The sequence below is a fragment of the Podarcis bocagei genome (assembly GCF_964188305.1).
Source record: "Podarcis bocagei genome assembly, chromosome: 3".
Classification (NCBI taxonomy): Eukaryota; Metazoa; Chordata; class Lepidosauria; order Squamata; family Lacertidae; genus Podarcis; species Podarcis bocagei.
This window is the reverse complement of record NC_138127.1, coordinates 12565083-12590081: the sequence shown is the minus strand read 5'-3', so window position 1 is coordinate 12590081 and position 24999 is coordinate 12565083. Positions and strand designations below refer to the sequence as shown.

General features: G+C 42.7%; 1 long non-coding RNA gene across 4 annotated transcripts in view; it reads right to left on the bottom strand.

Annotated features, from left to right (window-relative positions):
• The window catches only part of LOC308584470, a 479498-nt gene that overhangs the window by 201089 nt on the left and 253410 nt on the right, over nt 1–24999 (bottom strand). For 3 of the 4 annotated variants that reach the window (XR_014006807.1, XR_014006808.1, XR_014006809.1), the window contains one exon: nt 20494–20608. This is a non-coding gene — a long non-coding RNA (uncharacterized lncRNA). Of the gene's footprint in view, nt 1–16788; nt 16858–20493; nt 20609–24999 lie in introns of all 4 variants that reach the window. The other variant, XR_014006810.1, reaches the window with a different exon arrangement.

Here is a 24999-nt window from a genome sequence, read left to right as displayed (position 1 = left end):
TTATTCACAGGCCAGCACTGAACTGAACTGAAGGGTTCAACCAACCTCCTTATATAGAGCTCAACTACAGAAGCAACTGTAACAACTTTCTGTAACTATCCAATCACTGAACGTCACTTTCAATTCCTTATTTGCATATGTGGACCTGAGTGAAGACTATCTACAGTATCCCCTTGCTGGCCCAGGGTGAGAACTTCAGTACATAACAAGCACCGCAACCCCAGAGTCATCCGTGACTGGACCTAATGGTCAGGGGTCCCTTTACCTTTTACATATACAGTATCTTAACATTTTTCGATAATAGATAATAGTCAAACATAGTTCATACTGTATATAGCTCATAAAATGTTCCCTGGAAATTTTGGTGGCATGAATTCAGCCTTTGCACAAGCACACAGTAGTGCTGGAGATCATGACCCAGGCTGGGTCTGCCAAGTCTGCCACAGATCTCACCACAGATCTCCAACATGTGCATATTAGGGATGGGACCAGTACAATTAAAATGGCGGGGACTCAAGCAAAGCCTGTATGAACTGAAAACACTCCCTCCTTTGATACAATTAGATTTGGGAGGAGAGAAAGATGGGAACAGAATGTAATTTGTATTTTTTAAAACAACAACAACAATTCCCATACATATTACTAGAGGAAACCAGTATTGTTGTACCACCGAACTCACCAAATTAAAGAGTCAATTACATTTAGCCTATAGCCACATACACTGTGTCCACAATCTATGGCCCACCTTGTGTATGTAATGGCTTGTATGTGCCAATAAACAATGTTCAGGTAGGCTGGCTGTTGTTTTTTTAAGTCCCTCTGGACGCATAGAGATAATAATCACATAGTTCCCTAGATTGTAGCTGTCGATCTTACCAGATAACGAGGTAAGTTTACACATGAGTGACAGCCAAACTGTTACCATTTGGATGTGAGAAATTAAATATATTAAAAGCTTAAATGGATTCTCAGCAAAATTACAGAGAATATATATATCTATATATGCATTTTAGTTGTCACATACCAAGCAGATTAAAAAAACAAAAATTTGCTCTGTGTGTGTATCTGTAAAAGAGGTGCCTGCAGAAAACCTAAATGATATTTCTAGGATCCCAGTGAAAAGGATTGTAGCCATTAAAAGAGGGAGTTTTCCGAGGATGCTGTGCTAAAGTATCCTCTAATCTGCAGAAAGCAAGTCTGCCCTCTCTCTTTTGGAAACAGCAAATCCACTCGCAGTATTACTGTCATTTCCAGGACCAGGTGACTGGTTGCATTCTGGCCCAAAGTAGATTTAATTCTACTAGTAAAAGGTCTGAAGACTCATAAGAACATTGCTATAATCCCCTGTACCAGCCTGCTCACTTCCAAATTCCGACTTCTCAGCTAATCCTTTTGCTGCCACACAGGGTTGATATTTCTTTTCAAAGTAGAGGCCAACTTGTCAGTACCTTTAAAATGGTTATTAGAGCACTCTGACAATGTTAACATCAATAAAATACGATGCGTGAGCAGGAGGTGCTGAGATTGTAAAGCTAACACCAATTATTTCCAGTAGATGAAAACTCTTTCTTCAAGCCCAACGTCTTGAAAATAGGGATATGGTTTTTCATCAGTTTGATCGGTAGGCGAATCACCAAAACTGCAAGTTTATTGGTTGTGTGGAGGAATCACAATTAAGGGAACATTTGTTTATTTTTTAAAAACTCTGATTTGCTCCTGTCATAAGCCATGAAGCACATATATTTAGTTCTCACTCGTACCAATATCTAAGAAAGAGACCTATATTGAAGATTCAGGCTGCGACCCTGACTCCACTTGCTTGGGAGAAATCTCAATTGAATTCAATAGAATTTGCTTCTGGGTAGGCATGGATAGGCTTGCGCGGTTAGTCGTGTAAATGTTAGTGAAATTTAATCAACTGATTAATTGGTGTTTTTTAAAAGGCAGTCTAAAACTCTTTAATCGGTTGACAGGTCCACTTAAGTAATTTCCTGCTTTTCTATATGTTAATATGTTCATTTTGGGGGGTCAGATTCTAGAACGGAGGCCATGGCAATCTGTTGGGGCAGCCAAAGCAGCAACCTTTTTAAAGGACAATACATTTACTGAGGCATAAGTTTGTGTAAGGTGGAGCCCACAGTGTCGAACATCCATCTAATGAAGTGAGTTCTCACCCACTGAAGACTGTGCCATACTCATTTGTCTTTTAAGCTGCTATAGGACTTCATTGTTTTCGTCATGTGGAAAAACTGCCTGCCTCTTGGGTTCTTCATAAGAAGTATGCAACAACTATGCTAATAAGTCCCCCAGGCATCCAGTCACTTATGGATATAAAGTGGTATATCATTAGATTACCATGGGGAGCAGACATAAACTTAATCTATGAGTATCAAATACGCATCCTTTGCACTCAGTTCAAAAGCACACATATTTTGCCAAATGCAGCTCAATGTCTGGTTGTACGCATTCATTGTATGTGCTCATTCATGCATTTGACCGTGCAAGAGTTTCAGAGTGTGGCAGGACACCTTCTGTGGAAAGGACTGATTGTTTTTAAAATGCTCTATCAATGTATCTCTTAAGATAGATGCTGTTCAAATTTAGCATCTCGCCTGAAGAGAAAAGAAAGAAGTCATAAAAGTCAGAGGGTCAGATAACTGACTGGGGTAATATAATATGGTTTCATTGATTCACTGATTCACATGTGCCAAGCTCATAAGTTTGTTTTTTAATCAAGAACTTGCCCCATTACTCAGTGGTTGAGTGCATGCTTTGCATACAGAATATCCCAGATTCAGTTCACAGATGTTCCACTTATGGATGGGAAACGCCTCTATCTGAAACCCTGGAAAGACGCTGCATTTAATATGTTATTACCATTTTTATTTATTGAATTTGTATACTGCTCTTCATCCGAAGATTAAAGGACAGTTCATAACATAAAAATACAAACTGAGGAAACCAAATGCATAATAAAAACAAAAACAAACATACCTTCCAACATTACTCTGATGAAAATAGGGACAACCTATTCAATAATAATAGTCACAATCATTTTATTATTTATACCAACTCATCTGATTGGGTTGCCCCAGCCACTCTGGGGGGCCTCCAACATATATAAAAATGTAATAAAACATTAAAAAAACTTTCCTATGCAAGGCTGCCTTTAGCTGTCTTCTAAAAGTTGTATAGTTACTTATCTCCTTGGCTCAAGGGTTGCATATATCCACACCCTCAAACATTTCTCCGATGAAAATTAGTTGTTTAGTCGTTTAGTCGTGACCGACTCTTTGTGACCCCATGGACCAGAGCACGCCAGGCACTCCTGTCTTCCACTGGCTCCCGCAGTTTGGTCAAGGGTTTGTCACCAACTGAACTCAATAAGAAGCTGCAACCAAACCTAGCTCTCGTTTGACAGGTATACATGTATGGTCCACAGGCTTTTCAAATGTCTGCTTGCCACATCCATCCTTTACATTGTTGTGGTTTAGTCGTCTCCGACTCTTCGTGACCCCTTGGACCCAGAGCACGCCAGGCACTCCTGTCTTCCACTGCCTCCCGCAGTTTGGTCAAACTCATGTTTGTAGCTTCGAGAACACTGTCCAACCATCTCGTCCTCTGTCATCCCCTTCTCCTTGTGCCCTCAATCTTTCCCAACATTAGGGTCTTTTCCAGGGAGTCTTCTCTTCTCATGAGGTAGCCAAAGTATTAGAGCCTCAGCTTCACAATCTGTTCTTCCAGTGAGCACTCAGGGCTGGTTTCCTTAAGAATGGAGAGGTTTGATCTTCTTGCAGTCCATGGGACTCTCAAGAGTCTCCTCCAACACCATAATTCAAAAGTATCAATTCTTCGGCGATCAGCCTTCTTTATGGTCCAGCTCTCACTTCCATACATCACTACTGGGAAAACCATAGCTTGAACTATACGGATGAACTATCCCGATGAAAATAGGGATGTCCTAAGGAAAAGTGGGACATTCCAGGATTAAATCAGAAACTGGGATGGCTTCTGTAAATCCAGAACTGTCCCTGGAAAATAGGGACACTTGGAGGAACTGCTCGAAGCAATAACCCCCCTCCCACAAAGACATTTACAAGGACATTGAATGTTAATCAGCCAAAGGCCTGGTCAAAGAGAAACATTATCACCTTGCCCAGAACAAACTTGCTCTCCCCAGCTCCTCCCTTCTCAGACGCAGCCTACGTTCCTTAATTTAAAAACAACAAAAACCCCAAATTTAAAAACACACAAGTTATAAGTTAAAGAAAATGTAAAGCATTTTAAACAGCTGGGGCAATAAAACAACAACAGAAACACCACCCACAACAACAACAAAAACCCTAAACAATACCCCAACCCAAGAGTCTGTTCAGCCACCTCAGCTTTTTGTAGCTGGAGTCAGTCAGGGCTCCCAGCCTCCCAGGCTAAGTGAAAAAAAGCCTGCAAGTCAGGGAGCAGGTCTTTCAGGACTCACAGCAAGATACCTACTATGTTCCTATTTCAATGAAGCAGTACTCTAATGGGATGGATATCACTTGTCCCTCACTCTGGCTTAGAGGACGCATGGACTTCCACGTCAAGGTTCTCCAGGATTTACAGTGGTACCTCAGGTTAAGTACTTAATTTGATCTGGAGGTCCGTTCTTAACCTGAAACTGTTCTTAACCTGAAGCACCACTTTAGCTAATGGGGCCTCCTGCTGCCGCCGCGCTGCCGGAGCACGATTTCTGTTCTCATCTGAAGCAAAGTTCTTAACCCGAAGTAATATTTCTGGGTTAGCGGAGTCTGTAACCTGAAGGGTATGTAACCCGAGGTACCACTGTATAGAAATTGGAGAGCTGGAGGATTAGCATATTTAAATGTTCGGGGGGGGGGGGGACAACAGCAACCCTGCTCTCGACTGCATTAGAATATTGTGGCAACATTTGAGTGAGAGCTCCTAATTTCAAAAAGTTCAATTGTCATCCATTATGCTATGGAATAAATCTGTATTTATAACCCAAGAACACACCAGACCTTGTCTGTTGCATAATACTCAAAAGCAGCAATTCATGCCAACAGTCACACTTTAGTCGCATTGAAATAAATGGGGGGAAGTTAGTTATGACTAACTTATCATTTCATTGGAGCTAAATTTATTCTGGATCCAGCCCATTAGGCTTCGATTCACAATTAATTTATTTGCTTTTTATAGACTATGCGTCTGTGTCTTTCTGTTTCTCTCTTTTTCTTTCACGCACACAAACACACACACTTTGCAACCACAGCACTATGAGGCAACAATAATACATTGCTAAAAATGACTTTTGTTTGAGTAATGATTTTAAAAACATAGTTGTAAAAATGAAATGTTAAGGTATTAACCTTTACTTGAAAAGTATGCAATTTGTATAAAAGCATGAGAAAATATCCTTCTAAGCAATGCCTCATGAATACAGAAGGATAATTGTTTCACATGAATAGGCAATTAAATACTATGATGGAATGAATGAACATAGATACCCAAATGTCACTTATCTGGCTCTCTCTGCCCCCTATATGTAACATGATATAATAAAAGCTCTCATTCTGTATACATTTACCATGCCTGAAACAACTAGACTGCTTGTGTGTCCTGGCAACTTGCAGAAAAATGTGGATCGACTTCATATCTCCCTGCAGTTACAAGCAAACTTTCTGTCAATTTTAATGAGTATGGGTTAAAGTGCTGCTGTTTAATGACTGCATTTTAAAGAAGCAAAATTAGACTCTGATTCTATAACCCAGTAGAAGTTAAGCACTTTGATTCCAGCAGAAGTTAATTCTGTGGTTCTGTCTCCCATTAAACCAATGAGACTAACAGTACAACCCTACGCATGTTTACTCAGAAGAAAGACTCCCTGTGTTCAGAGAAACTTTCAATCTGAAGAGTGAATATAATGAATGCAGTGCTTTGCTTTGGCTGGATCATTCCACATGCTTATTCAGAGGTTGCACCACTGCAATTTATTAATTTATACTACAATATGTGCCCTGCAATTTCATCTGCAAATGCAGAAATTAAAAATCACTAGCAAAAACAGGCCAAAAATATTGCAATCAGTTAAAATGCAATACTACAGGATAATAAGACGAAACAGTTTCAAACCAAAACCAAAGGAGTCATTAAGACATGATGTAACCTGCATTAGAAGGAAAAACCTGTTTAAATGCTGATGCCTTGGCCCAGTATACCTGAAAAAGCGTCTCCTCCCCCATTGTTCAGTCTGGACACTGAGGTCCTCCTCTGAGGGTCTTCTGCTGGTTCCCTCACTGCGAGAAGCGAGGCTACAGGGAACCAGGCAAAGGGCCTTCTCGGTAGTGGCGCCTGCCCTGTGGAACACCCTCCCATAAGATGTCAAGGAAATAAACAACTATATGACTTTTAGAAGACATCTGAAGACAGCCCTGTTTAGCGACGTTTTTAATGTTTGATGTTTTAGTATGTTCTGATATGTGCTGTGAGCCGCCCAGAGTGGCTGGGGAAACCCAGCCAGATGGGTGAGATATAAATATTATTATTATTGAAAAGTGGACACACACGTGATATCAACAATGTGCCCTCTTGACCCTTGCCTCTCATGGTTGATAACATCTAGGAGTAGAGGTCTAAGGAGTGGTTAATGCCTGATTATGGAAGGAAAGATGCTCACTAGCTTGGAAGAGATGGTGATGGAACTTCTCTAAGTCTGGGGCTTTTAGAAAACTTCTGCCAGGCTGTAATATTTCTTTCCTGAGCAAAGTGATTGAGAGCTTGGAGGCAAGCTGTAGGTATGCCTGAATGGTATGCAGGTAGGTATGCAGACTATATAAGTCCAGTTCACTCTGGTTTCAAACCTGGTTTTAGGACTGAAACAGCCTTGGCTGCCCTGATCTTTAAAACTTCTAAAGAAGGGACCACTTGTATTTCCTAAGGAATAGATTCCATAAGTGTGGGGCCACCACCCAAAGGCCCTGTTTATGATACCTGTTAACCTAATATCTCCTGAATGGTATGCAGGTAGGTATGCAGACTATATAAGTCCAGTTCACTCTGGTTTCAAACCTGGTTTTAGGACTGAAACAGCCTTGGCTGCCCTGATCTTTAAAACTTCTAAAGAAGGGACCACTTGTATTTCCTAAGGAATAGATTCCATAAGTGTGGGACCACCACCCAAAGGCCCTGTTTATGATACCTGTTAACCTAATATCTCCTGATAACACCTGAGAGGCTGATTGTGAAATCGAAGCAGTCTTGTACAGGCATAGATGGTGCTTCAAATGACTTCCTCTCAAAGGATTTTGTGCAGGGTTAGGGATCCTCAGGCCTTGGGCCTAAATTTGGCCTTTCTATCTACTCCTCAATACTCTCCTTAGGCCACACACCCTATTTCCTCTTAAATGTGAACCTTAAATTGGGCATGCCAGCCAGTATAACTGGTACAGAATTGCTATCATATGGTTTGAATGCTTAGCTCCTACTAGCGTTCTTGCTGTCTTAATCTGTTATCAGCTGAAGTTTCCAAACCATAGTTCAGGGCAACGCCACACTGATCTGGAGATCACAGCACAGCGCCCAACCCCATGCCACCACACTCCCCACTGCGTTCCCCAACCCTCTCCACACCATGCTACCCGTTTGTGGTTTAATGTGCTGTGTTCACGAACCAATCATCCTCCCATCCTTCCTTCCCATCATCACAGCCACTCAATAAAAGGGGGAGAAAGAAAATGTAATGTAATGTAACATTTATGTGTGACCGAGCAGTGAAAGAAGGTCTGTGCCTCCCGCTGCACATTACGCCAAACATAAGACTCATATTTCTGTCACTGTCTCACCCTGTGTCTTGCTTAAGTCATAACGTATCGTCTCTGGTTACAGTAAAAGCTGATGCCACCGAGAAATTCTGTTCTGTACTGTACATTGCTGAGATTGGCTGAGGTGATGCAATCCCGCCCGTTATCTTAAGCAAATTACCTCATGCTCTCTATGAATCAGCATCATTAGATCTGTATGAATGAACTCATCCTTCAAAGAAAGCTATAAAATCTATTGGTTCTTCTGGGAAGCGGAAGGCCGCAGTCTCCTGATGACGCATCTCGTTTTATTCAGCTTCATAACATCCTCTAACCTTACTCTGCTTTTATATTGGGTTTGGCTCTCTGGTCTTTTCAAATCAATTACCTCAGGTTAGAAATCAGATTGAGATTTTGCTGCATACTCACCTCATGCAATCTGAACATTGCATCTCTCTCTCCCCCCCCCCCCTCTCTCTCATGCAGGTCTTCTGTCATCCAAACCTGTTCAGGTTGATTACCCTCAGGACTTAGCATGTGACTTGATACTACTTGAGGGACAATATCAAAATAATAGCTCTTTAACACACCAGGCAACAACAACAGAACTGCAGTCTCATGTCTGCTCTATTAGAGGAATTATATTTTCGCTGGCATAAGGCATTCCACATGGCGGAAATCATGCCATTTTTAGGGTGTGGCAAGAAGGTGAACTGAATTTATCCAAGATCCCGTACCACACTGGATGATTCTAATAGTCATTTGGGAAAACTCCAGAAAAAAAATTCATCTCTCGTTATGTTTTTTTCAGCCTCAAGAAAGGGAGCTTCATGGAAAATCCATTGGCTGATTTGAATGTTATCCTGCTCAGCTTGAGTGACCACATTTGTTATGTTGTCTTCATTCATCATAACATCCATTCATGGGTGTTTTCAAATGTGTGGTTTTTACCTCATAGACACATAGCATCATAGGATTTGTAGTCTTCAAGCTGTATTTAAAAAACCCCCAAGGTTTTATTTAACCATGCCCAATTTCACATGCTCAGATTTGATTAGAGGAGATGATTTGACAGGGAGAAGGTTAAAGAATCAGGAGCTGTTTTGTAAGGAAAAACTTAAAATGACACAGGATTATGGTTATCGTGAAAGTACATATCCTGATGGCTGATTTGGCAACAACACAGTGGATCTCAGAATGAACTCCACAATCTTTAGACGAGGACTCACTCAGAATTTTTAGATAAGCAATATCTGTCCAGAATTTTAAATTTTGGAAACTTTGGCAGCACGTCTGGATTGTATGTGTTGACCCCATAGTAAGTGACTATTTCCACCCCAAGGAACACATTCAGTCACTTGTATTGCACAGGGAGATGTCCCAGTTTATTTAGTGAGGTAATTTCCTAGGCTTTGCAAATGGCCTCCACACATTCAGCTAAAACAAGGGCTCATACCTCCCATATATACCCACTTTCCCCCCTTTCTGTCAGAAAAGAGCTGAGGCCGTACTAGATAGCATGTTCAGAGAACATGAAAAACTCCTCTTTTGTTTTGGTACATCGCTGAGCTCTTTTAGAAGTGTAGCTTTGTATTACTACTACTCAACACCGATAAGGATGGTGGAATTTATTCATGAGTTGCATAAAACCCACCTAGATATTTGAGCCCCTCTCAAAGAATTGAAGCTGCTGCAGCCTGCTTATCTGATGGCAGCCATAAAGTGCTGGTTCCTAGAAGGATTACCTGTGAAAGCCGGGGGGGGGGCAGGCAAATCTTCTGAAGACACAAGTAGGATATTTCCCCCCCTCACAAGAAATTCAGAAGCATACCATGACCAGAAATGCTAATTCCCCCCTATGCATATTTACTACTACTTGTAGTGTGACAAATTGAAACCCTGAAATAAGGAGGCTTGAGTAAATGGACAGGAATTTTCAACGTCCATTTCGAGCGAATAAATATAAAGCCATTGGACTTGCTTTAAAAGTGCTTCTCTTTTCTTTCTTTCCAGGATCTTAGTAAATTAGGTATTTAAATCTGGTCATGCTGCATGAACATGATACCATTCAAAGTTATATTACTTATTACTGTATAATATTTGCTCCCAACTGTGTATTCCTAACGCACTCCCTCTCCTCCTCTTCATTTGTAATTCCAAGGGAAGGTCTGGTATCTGCGCAGGGCCCAGCGATGAGTGGAATTTCCTCGAGAATAATAAAACTATCGCAACAGTAACTTCCATATATTTTCAAAGACGATGTTCACAGACCCTCCAAGTGTCCCTATTTTCCAGGGACAGTCCCGGATTTACAAAACCTGCCCCGGTTCCTAATTTGATCCCATACGTCCCTATTTTCATTGTGGAAATGTTGGAGGGTATGGTAAGACATCCCTACTTGCATTGGATAAATGTTGGAGGGTATGGAGTTATGCAACCCCCGAACCAAAGAGATAAGTAACTATACAATCTTTAGAAGACATCCGAAGGCAGCCCTGTATAGAGAAGGGTTTTTTTTTTAATGTTTAATGTTTTATTCTGTTTTTATATATGTTGGAAGCCTCCCATAATGGCTGGGGCAACTCTGTCAGATGGGCAGGGTATAAATAGAAGAAGAAGAAGAGGAAGAAGAAGAGGAGGAGGAGGAGGAAGGAGGAGGAGGAGGAGGAAGAAGATGTCCCTATTTTTGTCCCTATTTTCATCAGGGAAATGTTGGAGGGCATGTGTTCAGAACATAGGAAGCTGCCTTTTACTGAGTCGGACAATTGTTCCATCTAGCTCAGCATTGTGGCAGCTCCAGAATTTCAGACAATGGTCTCTCCTAGCCCGACCTGGAGATGCTGGGGATTAACCCTAAGACTGCCTACATGCAAAGCAAATGCTCTAACCCAGACACTGGCAGGAGCAGTGCTTTGACTCTACCAGTGCATTTGCACTGCACTGACCTCACTGCTGCCTATATCTTCTGGTATGCAGCAGCAACAAGACCGACCAGTAGGGATGGGGAAGAAATTAAATTCAGCCTGCATTTACTTACTTAATTAGCATTTTCCAAAACAACATGCAAAACAAAATCCAGCCCTCCCTTTGAAATTTCAGCTATATCAAGTTCTTCAGACAAGGAATGAGCACAAAAATGCATATACAGTGATAAAATGTCTACCAAAATACACATTTTATGGGAATGGCCTGCAAAAATTGCATTAGGTTAGGGAAATTGCTTTGCAAAAGCAGGTGCGTTGGGAAAATTGCATATAAAAACATATAAAAGGGGAAAGCTGCACAAAAATGCTGACAATTTTTCATGAGGGCTTAAACACACACACACACACACACACACACACACTGCAAATTGATGTAGAAATGTGGAAAAACTGAATTCAAGATTGGAAATAATGAGAAACCACGAGAAACTGAAATTGCCATATTTAGCCAGTGCCCTGTTATGTTGTCTGCTGCTGTAAAGTACCTGCATCTCTCCCACATAATGTGTATGTGTCACATTTTAGATCCAGAAAATGACATGGGACATGGAAAACAGTAAACTTCCCCGCACAGAGATACCTCCTGGGGCTATTGTGCCAATAAGCCCTCTAGCTACTTCAACCATTTAAAGTCAGGGCTCAGGAGAATCGATCATGTGTGATTTCGCCTTAAAACTGCAAGACCCAAAATGCAAAGTTGCTCTTCATATTGTGACATGAACAAAAGGGCTGTTGCAAAGACATGATGGAAGTCAAAAAGACATTGTGTGTGCGCATTGTTACATTCGCTGCTTTGAAATTCCTCATCTCTTAATACCAAAATAATATGCAGCACACCATCTGCCAGCTGTGAACAGAAATAAAATTGCGGGTACAGGTACTGTAATGTACAATCTAATTAGTCTACTAAACCTTAATATATCTGAGATTTTGTAAATATAAAAACAATCGTAGCGGAACAAACCCATTCCTCTGACACAATAATGATGGAGATTCTTATGCTGCCATAATGAAGGGCTTTATTATACATATTTTCAGTGCCTCACAGTGCGCCTTGCTTAATGTGTTATACGGCTGCATGTAAGGCAATTAAACTGATAATATACTGAAACAAAACCCACAGAATCTGAAAATAATCATACGATTTGAAGCACGACCCGCAGATTTTAGTTCAGATACTGTAACAGCACTTTCACCATTTAATGATGCTGGTGTTCTTCAAATTAACATGGTTGATCCTTTATTCCATCTCAAGATAACACAATGCAAATGATACATTATGATAACACGCTTTATGAATATATTCTCTCGCATTGAAGGCCCCTACGCCTACCCAATACTGATCTGTGGTTCCCCCTTTCCCCAAAGAGGGCATTTAGGGCAGTTGTTACAGGGTCAGTTTCCTATGAAGCGATGAGTATTGGAAAACAGTGGGGGGTTTTATATATACAATAATCAGCTTGTTGCTATTTACACAAACATGGGGCATAGAAGCAATCACACAGGAAGGTGGTGCTGGTTCCAAAGGAACCTCTTGCTGAAAAAAAAAAAAAAACTTTCCTCAGAAACTGAGGGTTGAACAGCTTGCCACCCCCATCATTCAGCCGGGACACTGAGGTCCATCTCTGATGGCCTTCTGGCGGTTCCCTCACTAAAAGTGAGGTTACAGGGAATCAGGTAGAGGGCCTCTCGGTAGTGGCGCCTGCCCTGTGGAACGCCCTCCCCTCAGATGTCAAGGAAATAAGCAACTATCTTACTTTTGGAAGACATCTAAAGGCAGCCCTGTTTAGGGAAGTTTTTAATGTTTGATTGTATTTTTAATATTCTGTTGGAAGCCACCCAGATGGGGTAGTAATTACTATAAGTAGTAATTCTTCTTCTTCTTCTTCTTCTTCTTCTTCTTCTTCTTCTTCTTCTTCTTCTTCTTCTTCTTCTTCTTCAAATATAATCCAACACCTTGTGAGGTAGTTTAGGCTGAGAGGCAGTAACTGCCCCAAGACCATGTCTGAGTGGGGGTTTGAACCCTGGTCTCCCAAGTCCTATCCTGGCATTCTCTCTCTCTCTCTCTCTCTCTCTCTCTCTCTCTCTCTCTCTCTCTCACACACACACACACACACACACACACACACACACACACACCTAGATGTTTTGATTAGGAGAAATCACGTTTTTCTCCCCCTTGCCTTTTAATTGCCTGTCTGCTATTCCCTTTCCATTCCCGCTTGTCCCACAGGCCCACTCCACCTCCCAGCTTCCAGAACAGGAAGAAGAGATGTGCTAACATACCTAACACATTTAGGCAGTCAGCAAGTGACACTGTCTGTCAGATAGGCGAGAGCTCACTTTACATTCCACTTACCATCTGCTAAGACTCATTTTGTGTCAAGCTGGCAAGGCAAGGCAGCATTTGATGATGTGGAAATAGCGAACAGCCCTCTATGTTGAAAATAGCTGTGGTCTACTTTTTATTTTCACAGTAAATGCATGCGCCGAGAGAGAGAGAGAGAGAGAGAGAGAGAGAGAGAGAGAGCAAATCCTTTCTTAAATAGTGACTCGAAATAATTTCCAGGGCTATTTGGTGGCCACTATAAGGTACTGTTAAATGTTTTACAAAAAAAAAGCAATTGACCAGAATAGTAAATAGCAGCATAGGGAGAAGTGGGTGACTTAGAAATATGTATGTTTAAGAGGCTGCCCCAATCACAGCAACCAGTGAGAGCACATAGCTCCTGTCATATTATCACTGATACATTCGTGAGATGCAGAAGTAGTGACTACATTTCACCACAGTTTGCCGACAAAGACGTGTGCAGTAGGATAGAGCCAGTAACCATGCGTACCACACTTGTAGCGATGTGGGGTTTCTTAACTAGATAGGATATGTGTGTGCAGTTTTGCTTCTGTGTACATAATGTTATAATTCCTGCTCCATAATTGCAGTCACGGGATTGTTGTCTTTCACATGATGGTGTATGTTTTTACTCCACAGTGTGGGAAGTGACGGAGACAGGATGTTTGTGTTACTGTGTTCCGTGAAGTGGGACTATTGTCCTTTGTCCTTTTTCTCTTTGCTGTCTGATGCTAGAGAGAGAGGGAGCCATGTTGCAGTGCTCCGTGTGCATTTATATGTAAATTAAGTAGATTAGCCAAAATGCTGAGTTGCTTAGTTCTGTTACACAAACTGTGAACACTCTGCAGATCCCTGAGTGTGATGATGTCTGTTGGCATCGGTCGCTGTGATGTTCGGGCAGAAGAAAGCTTTTGAAGCTCCTGAATAATCGACCAGGAGGGAGGGAACATGCTAGTCGGGCATGTGTCTCTACCAGGGTCCTACTCGAGTGTAGGACGAGCTCCTGACACATAAACCCCCTAACTGGATCCAAGGACATATTCCGCAAATCAAATTATGTTTCCTGGCAAAACCTGTATTTTCCACAAATCAAATTATGTTTCCTGGCAAAACCTGTTATCTCAGTATTGGACAAGAAGCCCAAACTATTAGCCCTTCATTTGTACCCTATTACTTTACACTTAACTAAACATCCCTGCCAAATTCAGTACTACATCACCAGGCTACTAGGAACAAGGAAATCTCTTCTGTAGCAACTGACTAGATTCTTTATTCCTTACTCAGTTGTTTAGATATTTATTAATCTATCTTTCTTCCTTTACCCTGTTAGGATGTACAAATCACATCACATCAACAATGAAGGGATTTAAAGGTTCCTGGTTGTAACATAGCCATGCCTGACCATTTAATTTCAATTCTTCCATTCATTCATTTATTGCATTGATCTCCCATCTTTTATCCAAGGAGCTTGCGGTGCTATGCATGGTTCTCTCCCTGCGAGGTAGGTAGAGCTTACTACAAATATGGTATCTCAACACAATGTCTTTGTAAGGTAGACCACCCTTATTCCCATATCATTGGGGAGAAAGAAGCAAGGCTGAGAAATAGTGGCTTTTTTTTATAATCACTGAGACTGCTGCGAATGGCTCATGCTTTTAATCCTACACCAAAGTACATATGTATCAGAAACATGCAATATTTATAAAAGAGATGCTTGTGTGGAGAGAAGGTGGGGGGAGAGATCAGCTACTGCTTTATATTCTGATTGTCCAATAATAATCTGATCAGAAAACTGAACCCTTAGAAAAGAAATGTTTTATGCAGGCTCAGTCGCTGAGCCTAACAGTAGTTATGCTCATTATTTCAAGCTCCCGGCTAAACAGCCCTGCGATATTATTCAACTCCAATTAAACGAGGCATATGCAGATATCGCTAACCTGAGCATATCTAGCCTTCTTTGTATTCAGATGTTTGAGGTGCAAACAACATACCAGATGGAGGCAGGATGCTTAGAAGAGACCTATTGTGCCTAGACATCTGAATATGAACATGAACCACTCATCTGTGTCAGCACAAATGCAATCTATCTGCCACATAATAGATGACATTGACTTTTCCCTTTGATTGAAATGACTTTGCACAAGACATACCGTAATGCTATTGTGCTAATGAAAATAATCATTTTTCAAATGCTTTGGAAGCAAACCAAGGCACATGTTCAGTAAGGGAGAAAATGCGCATGAAAGAGGCATGCACACAAAATATTAGGGTTAGAATGGATTGTGAGCCTTCCAGTGATCGTGACAATGGTGAATTTCTTGGCCTCTCCACACATTATTGTTATTATTGAATGATATTGTTAATGCATAGCTGTCAACGTTTTCCTTTTTTTAAGGGAAATTCCCTTATTCCGAATAGGATTCCTCGCAAGGAAAGGGAAAAGTTGACAGCTATGTTATCTACAACAGGGGCAGCTAACATGCTGCCGTCTGGATTTTTGTCAGACTACAGCTCCCAGCATCCCTAAACATTGACCTTGCTGTCTAGGGCTGATGCATCTGCAAGGCACATATTGGCTACCCTTGTAACTATGCAAAATCACTTCTTTGCCTACTATGGCTCCCTTTTCGGCTACATCGTAACATCTCCAAAAATCTTCATAGTGTTTCATAATCATATAGGGGTGAGTCAGACTGGAAAGAAGCTATTTTGAAGAGTTGTCCCTGGGAAACCTGTGGGACTACAGCCTATCCACTGTTGGGGGGACATTTTGCCCCAATGTGTGAACATTAGGGGAGAGCTTTTGTCCCCGAGAGGCTGTTTTACCAGGGTCAGCTTTTCAAAACATCCCCTTGTGCAAAGCAACAAGAGAGAAACAGCTCCAGTGAATGGCCTGGGAGTTGCTTTGAAGTTCTGATCCTGGGGAAACCGAGGCTGCGACAAAAACCCACTGCAAAAGTGAAAGTTGAAAGCAGCAGTGTCCCCTAGAGGGGGTGAGCTTTTATACACCCACAAACACACCCACCCACCCAAACACCTGGAGCAGTTTAATTGGGAGCAGTACTTCAATGTATGGCAGGAACTGGGAATACTTTCTCCAGCTGAGATTTTAGTCAAGAACTGATGGGTTTCTACTACTGAACATTATCAAGTCCTGGAAGTTTTTTTCTGAGCCTGAGCCCATTGGACCTTGCCCATTGAACCTTGCCAGTGTATCTCTTCATTTCAGAATAAAGAAAACTCCCTTCTGTTGTAAGAAAAACAACCAGTTGGGTTTTGGATTACAGCACAATCTATGTAAGTACCTTTTGAACATACAAACAGACCACAGAGAAATGATAACCAGAATCCCAAGCTTTCTGTGTGCCTCCCCTGAACTCATTTTACTAATACATTCTCAATGTAAAATAAGCCTGTTTTTTTTTTAAATAGAAAAAATGTTTAAGCCATCCACTTCCTTTTATAGGATGGTTTTATTAAAAGCATAATAGGTTTGCCCTGACTATCTTAACGATATGATGCCCTCTGGGTAGGCATTTAAACTCTTCCATTTGGAGCAAGAGAACATGAAACATACTACTCCTTGACTATAGGAAACAAGATAACAAGCCAATTTAAGCTGCCCTTTCCCCACAAAATATTATGTAGTTATGCTGACCTTAAAAGAACTCTGGTGTTCAACAGGTAGGAGAATTTTGTAGCTGGCAGCATCACTAGGTCCTGGAATCTGTTTGAAGCGACCCGCGCATAGCAATAGGAATCATCAAGTTGTTAGTTACTTACCTGTTTACAGAATAAATGTTCTGAGGACCTTTGCATTTTTATTAGAGCAACTGATTTCTGTGACCCAGAAGATGCCATGTGATACACACAGAGAGAGGCATTCATTAGAAAATGTGCTTGGGTTAGTGCTCATTTCATTGGATACAAATTCTATTCACCCTGATGATCCGACAAGAGCAATGTGCTCAGTGCAAGATCTACGCTGAACATGACCAAAATGCTCACACCCACCCTTCCGCCATGTTAAACAATCAATGAACTGAATGGGGGGGACGGGAAAAAACAATGGAAGAAACATCAGCTGGAGCTTGATCTGGAATTTGCAATGTTAAAGGAAAATGTGGAATCTGAAGTTATAATTGATTGTTTGGAACAATCCCTTTGTGTCAGACGAATAGGAGTATGAGGAAAATAGGAAAGGGAGGAAAGTGGCTAGTCACTGCTGATCCCCAGCAGGTATATTGGAGAAAGGAGATAGCAAAGAGGAGAATCTGGATTGACTTCAACGGTAGCCACTGGTGGCAAATTTCCAAGGCCACCAGATCCCCAAAGAGGCATTACTGCATTTCAAGAATCCTGATGTGTATATTTAATCTTCCTTGAAATTGGGTGATTATGCATATATTGTGTGCCTGGGAAAAGACTTGCTCTGGGGGGCTTTTAGAAATAAACATATCATCTAGCCTGCTATAACCCAAATGTATGGGTCTCTCTTTTTCCCACTCCTTCCATCTCCTTTCCAGTTTTATTTGGCTTATCCTGACAAGACAGTGAAACTAAATGTACCTTATGTGAAAAATAACTACCAAGGTACTCTTGCAGTCTGTTTGGAGTTAAGGGATTGGACATAGGAATATGAGCTGTTCCCCTTGCCCATCTCTTGCCGTATGGTTAATGGTTTTGATGGCACAGAGGAGAATTGTTTATAGGATTTCTTTTTAGTGCATGGTATATTAGCATCTCCCATTTTAATGCATTCCATAAATAAAAAATGATGAAATGCCAATGTTTTGCAAACTGTGCGGTTAACTTTATTCTGAAATATGGCTCTCTTTATATATATATATATATATATATATATATATATATATATATATATACACACACACACACACACACACACAATTTGCAGCATATCTGTAATTTCCCTCTCACCTCCACCCTGTGCTGATTTTCCTAGAATGGATACTTAACCAGAAATTTATCATTTTTGTGGCCCCAAATAAAGTTCTGAGCTAGCATGCACCAAGCAGTATATATATATGGCAACTGACCTATGCTGAGACATGGGAGCTGTCATTCTGAGGGAAGCCAACTATTGCTTGTTCTTGGAAATATCGTTCTTGGTGGCCTGCCAGGGACTTGATACAACTGCTTTTGCTACCTGGAAGTGTGAAAGCATGGCAGCTGTTAAGAACTTGACAGACCACAGAACGTGGCTGTGTGGGTGAGGCATGGCACAGCCATGCTAAGTCTCCCGATTCAAGCAATCACAGGGTTGTCTGATATGTGGCCGCAGGAGAGGACTTTCTTGATGGCTGCTCCCTAAGCATGCCTGACTGGCTCCCTCTTTGTCACTGGCAGGCAAGGCTCTTTTATTCTGACAAGCTTTGGGGATCTGACTGCTATTTAAGGAAAGGGCTTTTTATTATGGCTGCCCTGTTTTTATTATCTGTATTTTAATAGATTTGTTTTTATATTGTTTTAATTCTGTTAATTTAACTATTATTTTTAATGTGGTTTTAGCTTTCTGTAATTTATCTGTGCTGTTTTAATCCGTGTAAGCTGCCTTATGTTTCCGAGCACAATTCAAAGTGTTGGTGCTGGCCATTAAAGCCCTCATGGGCCTTGCCCTGTATACCCGAAGGAGTTTCTCCAGCCCCATTGTTCTGATGGCCTTCTGGCGGTTCCTTCACTGCCAGAAGTGAGGTTACAGGGAACCAGAGAGAGGGACTTCTCGGCAGTGGTGCCCTCCCTGCGGATCACTCTCCCATCAGATGTCAAGGAGCTAAAGAGCTACATAACTTTTAGAAGACATCTTAAGACAGCCCTCTATTGTGAAGTTTTTAATGTTTGATGTTATATTATTATTTTTATATGTGCTGGAAGCCGCCCAGAGTGTCTGGATCAACCCAGCCAGATGGGTGTGGGGTAAAAATAAGGCCATTATTATTATTATTATTATTATTATTATTATTATTATTATTATTTTCCTAGCCTGGGAAAAAGGCAGGATATCATCATCATCATCATCTGGAGTGATTATGTCATTTATTAGCGCACCAGAGTAATTGATGCAGTGTTCTTGTTCCAGCAAGGCAATGAGGTGATAACAAGGCTTTTAAGTGTTAAGCTAGATTAACATGGAGGAAATCAGAGAATGAGAAAAAAAAATCAAGCAGAGGCTAGGAGTTTAAACAGTAACACTTCTTTGCAAGATTGTTTGTATTTCTAAGTTAAAGGTTGCGCTGCAGCTGACTGAAGATCCTTTGTCAAAGTGCAATGTGTCTGAAGTAACTAAGTTCAGTGGAGCTTACTCCTAGGAACAGGATTGAACTCATGCCACATGATCCAGGGATTTGAACCCAGATCGCCCCAGTCAAATTCTGATATGCTTTGTTAGCTCACTATTCTAGAGCTGTTAGCTGTTCCTAATATATCAGGTATTATGTTCTGCTCATGTTTGCTCTCTCTCTCTGTGTATGTGAGAGAGAAAGAGAGAGAGAGAGCAGAAGAAGGCAGAAGCCAAAACATTTACCTTTAAGACTTTAATCTCTCTGTTCTGTTATTTGCTGTATAGATCTACCTATAGCTGTATCTACATGCATAAACACAGTTGGTTGAATATTCTTTTTTTTACTCAAGGCAAGACTCTTGCAGATACAACTGATCACAAGCAACCATGCTCTGAAAATCACAAGGATAAAAAGCACTTTCCAGGACAAAAAATAAAAAATTGCAATTGTAAATCTATGGATGTTTTCACATGACCACTTTATAATTTGGCAACACAACAGGAAGGTCACTTTGTGGCAACTATTTCACATTGACGATGGTTGAGAAAGAGTTGGGAAATGGCATTTTTAATTGCATTCCAAAGAGATGATATTTTAAGCTTCTTTCCCCCAAATTCGTTTCTTATTTTCTTCCTTGAACTGCCCAGGAATCACAGCTGAACCTCCTGGAAACAACATGTAATTAAATGTATAGAACACCTGATGCCTGAGATATAAATTTTAAGGACACACCTTATTTCTGCAATTGTAAGTAGTTTTGAACTGTTCTTGACATTTTGACACAATGCTTTAATAGTTGTAACCTGCCCTTGGGGACCTTAGGGTGAAGTGCAAGAAAAGGAAGACACAACAATAAAGAATAAATTGTTCTACGAATGTCGCCCCATAAAATTATGGTAATCAGGCATGGCAATTTGAGCATGGGCTCAGCCGATCTACCTATGCTTTGCCCTCCAAGGTCTAACAAAACAAGCTCTGCATTGAGCAGAAGGAAGGCCATATCTGATCTCTGAAAGCTGGTGACTAAACCTCCAACAAACACATTACTGCTTAATCTGTCCTACCTGGCCGTGGTTCCACTTGTCTCAGCCATTCCCCGCATTACCATTAAATCTCCGTTGGATGTTCTCTGCAAACAGTGCATTGACTGGCGATCCAAGTAAGAGCGGGAGACCTCTTCTAGAAAAGACAACAAATAAATAAAAGATCCCTGAGCAGTCAGACAGGCTTTGTTGTCTTAACGTTGCTTGGACATTGTGTTTCCATCCAGCGAGATTTAGAGGAAGGAAACAGAATGGGAAAGACGACCGGAGTGTCAACAAAGCAGTATCTGACGAACCCTCCAAAGACCTGCAACAGGCTCACCCAGTTTATGACCTGCCAAGCTGAGGGCAACACACACCAGCCATATATTGGGGTCTACCAGCAGCTTGACAACTGTACTGTTTTTTTAGTCAATGACAGGAGTTTTTACAATACAGTGGTAGCTCGGGTTACATAAGCTTCAGGTTACAGACTCTGCTAACCCAGAAATAGTACCTCGGGTTAAGAACTTTGCTTCAGGATGAAAACAGAAATCGTGCTCTGGTGGCGTGGCAGCAGAGGGAGGCCCCATTAGCTAAAGTGGTGCTTCAGGTTAAGAACAGTTTCAAGTTAAGAACGGACCTCCAGAAGGAATTAAGTACTTAACTTGAGGTACCACTGTACTTGTAAGACTGATGGGCTGTCATGCAAGGTGGCTTATATTCAGCTTGGTGGATCACACAAGCTGCTTACTCCTGGTCTACATTTCCTCCTGCAACAAGGTATGATTTTTTTTAAAAAAACACACAAATATTTATTGGTTTTTAAACAAATACAAGAACCATTAAACACTGATATAACTGTACATATCATGGTGTACATTCCATGTTCAAACCTATGACTTAACATGACCTCTCTGCTGAGAAGATTGAACGGTTGGTATTGGTTTTGACCAGCAACATACTCAGAGGAAATATGCTTCTCATCTCACAACCCACCTCAAAAATTAAGAGATGGTTACCTTTCAGAGGTAAATTTTCAGCCACTATCAGATGAGCACAGACAGTATTTAAACCAATTCATCTCTCAGGAAGAAGTCCTAGAAAGGCTTTACAGGAGAATTTAATGAGGAATGATTTGATAACTTGCAAAAGAGCAACATAAGAGGGCTTGACATTCAGATAACTAAAATATTGCAAGGGGGCAGGGATAATACAGCCTCCTGTGGCCCTCTGAAGACTGATAAACTTATGAGGAGTTGTTTTGCTCAGCAGCAATTTCACACGTGATCCTAAAAGACATGGACACCTCCCTTCCTCAGAAACATCTCAGGATAGTGACAAACTAAAACCACAAAATACAAGTTAAAGAACCGTAACCCTGAATGTCACTTGGTGAATGAAGATGCAGTAATCAAAGCACCAGAATGCAATATCACAACGGAAAGACTTAGATTTCCTAGCCTTGGATAACATAGCAGACTTTGGTTTGGTTCAGGCCAGCAGGAGCCAACGGAAGTGGTTGGCATGGGTTTCCCTTGGTTTCTCGTTGCATCGGAAGTGAACTTTGTGTTGGATGCATCGTTTGCAACATCACCCCGATTACCAGCTGGGGCATTTTGCTTCTGCGTTCCCTGAATCCATATCTACTCAAGCATTTTAGTTTTCTGTGAATCAGCCCTAAGAATAGTCAGTTTTTCTCTTTGTTTCTTCCCACAAGAGAATGCCTATCCAAACAGGAACTCATTAATTCCTTGTTTAAATAGTGCCTCTCTCTTCTGTTTCCCTGGGGAATTGGACAGCGCTCCTGTTCTGAAGACGACTTCTTCTGGACTCTCCCTACAAACACTGGCAACTGAATAGGCCATTGAATCAGCATCTCCTGGGTGTCCTCAGTGCTTGGAAGAAAGACTGCCTCTCCCTGGCCATTCATCTCCTGCCTCGCTTCCTATCCATTTTAAGCCTACTTGATAACTCTCCGCTTATCTTGTCTCTTCCAATAACATTTACGCTTTACAACTACCTTATTCTCCATTCTATCCCTCCTGATGTTGTAATGCCAGACTACCTACCCTCCGAGTTGTTTTCAGATACATTAATCTTAGTTAGTAAGCTTTTATCCACACTAAACTTAGCTCAATAGGCTCTCTTATCCAAGTAGTTTGCCTTGATATCCTCTGCTCACTTGCTGTTGTTCTAATTCCTGCTTCTGCTCTGTTGAGTGATACAAAGAAAGCTTCAGTGGCAAGCAGGAGAGGGGGACTTTTAAGACTGAGGGCCTCATTTCCCTCTGGCCAATCTTACGAGGGCCACATGCTGGCGCAAGCAGGGCCAGAAGCGAAAGGTGTGAAACAACGCGCAACTGTTACCTAGAGTTGCACATGCTTATACACCCCCCTCTCTCAATATTCCACCTAGGAAAGCAAGGAGGATTTTCATAGTTCAGGGAGAAACACTTAAGGAAGGTTCAGACCTGGGTCATTAAGGGGTGTGGTCTTTGGAGAGAGGATGTGAATAATAATAATAATAATAATAATAATAATAATAATAATAATAACTTATTATTTATACCCCGCCCATCTGGCTGGGTTTCCCCAGCCACTCTGGGCGGCTTCCAACAAAACATTAAAATAGAATAACCTATTAAGCATTAAAAGCTTCCCTAAACAGGGCTGCCTTAGATGTCTTCTAAAAGTTTGGTAGTTATTTTTCCTTTTGACATCTGGTGGGAGGGCATTCCACAGGGCGGGTGCCACTACCGAGAAGGCCCTCTGCCTGGTTCCCTGTAACTTGGCTTCTCGCAGCGAGGGAACCACCAGAAGGCCCTCAGCACTGAACTTCAGTGTCCCGGCAGAGAAGGATGTGCTCTCTGTTACCGAAAATTCAATATGCCTTTAGGGTTCAAAAACCCAGACACCTCCCCCCATCGGGACAGCCCACCACCACCACCCTGCATCTCCCTCACTTGCCCCTCCCTGCCACTAATTCCTTCCTCGCCTGCCTGCTCCCTCCCCCTTCCTTGCCCTCTCTTACTTTGGCCATCTTTGGCCTCCTACTCACAATGGGAGGCTGAGTGGCCCCAGGGATGTCACGCAATGCCTGGCGACTGCTGGGGGCAGCACATAGCCTAGCGGAGCCCCAAAAGAGTTATCGAAGGCCTGGAAGGCCTGACATCACCAGGCATAGCGCAACCCCCAGCAGGCTGCCCCAGGCCACTCGATGCACACTTCCTGTTCTGGGACACAGCACCTTCTGAGCAGCTTCCAATCGAGTGTTAAAAACAATACAGCATTAAATATTAACAACTTCCCTAAACAGGGCTGCCTTCAGATGTCTTTTAAAGATAAGATAGCTGCTTATTTCCTTCACATCTGAAGGGAGTGCATTCCACAGGGCAGGCGCCACCACCGAGAAGGCCCTCTGTCTTGTTCCCTGTAACCTCACTTCTCGCAATGAGGGAACCGCCAACCCCCAAACCTAGGCATTTAATCCAAAACAGTGGCGTAGCGTGGGGGGTGCCAGGGGTGCCAGCCGCACCGGGCACAACATCTGGGGGGGCGCGAGTCCAGAGGGAAGGGACAAGTTCCTTCCTCTGCCGGGCTCCCCGCCGCCACCGCCAGCCTTGCGCCCTAGCGCGCGCGCGCCCCGCCGCCGCTGCGGCTGCGCTCCACTCACTGCTCGCAGGAGGAGCAGTCGCTGCAGCAGCGCCGACGCCGCCACCAACGCCTGGCCGGGCACAGGCAGCCTCCGCACCCCGACGACACCGCCATCCCCTCGGCCCAGCCACAGGCGGCGGCTGCTTCTGCCGACTGGGAGGGAGGAGAGCTCCGAGGGGCCTCGCTGCGCCCTGCGCTCCCCAAAACCCTCCGAGAGGAAGCCAGTGGGCGGGCGAGGGTCTCCCGGCAGAAGGGGGCGCCTCTGGCTCCGGCTCTCAGCGCAAGTCTCAGCCGTGGGGGGGGCGAGGACGGAGCACGGCTGGAAGCCCCCGGACCCGGCTGGGAGGAGGAGAGGCGCTCGCCAAGCCCAGATCTGGAGCTCCACCTACAGCCCAAGGAGAGGAGGGGGCGGGGAGGCGCCCGAGGGGAGGGGGCTTTGGCTGCCTCGGCCTGCGGGGGCTCCGCAAATAATAAATTGCATAAATTCCTGCTGAGCCTTTGGGGGGGGTCCTTGGCTCCTTCGCTCGCCCCCAGCCCCAGTGGCGTAGCGTGGGGGGTGCACGGGGGCCGGGCGCAACATCTGGGGGGGGCGCGCTCGCACTCGAGTGCTAAAATCCACGGGTTAGGGGGCGCAAATTACTTGCCTTGCCCCGGGTGCTGACAACCCACGCTACGCCACTGATCCAAAATGTAAAATTCCACCTGGATGGGGGTGCTGGCCCCCCAAAACATAATATGACCAGGAAATCCCAGACGTATGGCAACCCTGTATACCTGTACTTCCATAGGAAAGGTCACAATATACACATTCTTTGTATGTGTAGATGACCCTGAGGTGAATTTTGCTCACTCGGTTACAGGCAAGACTGTAGTTTTCTACAGGCCCCTTATA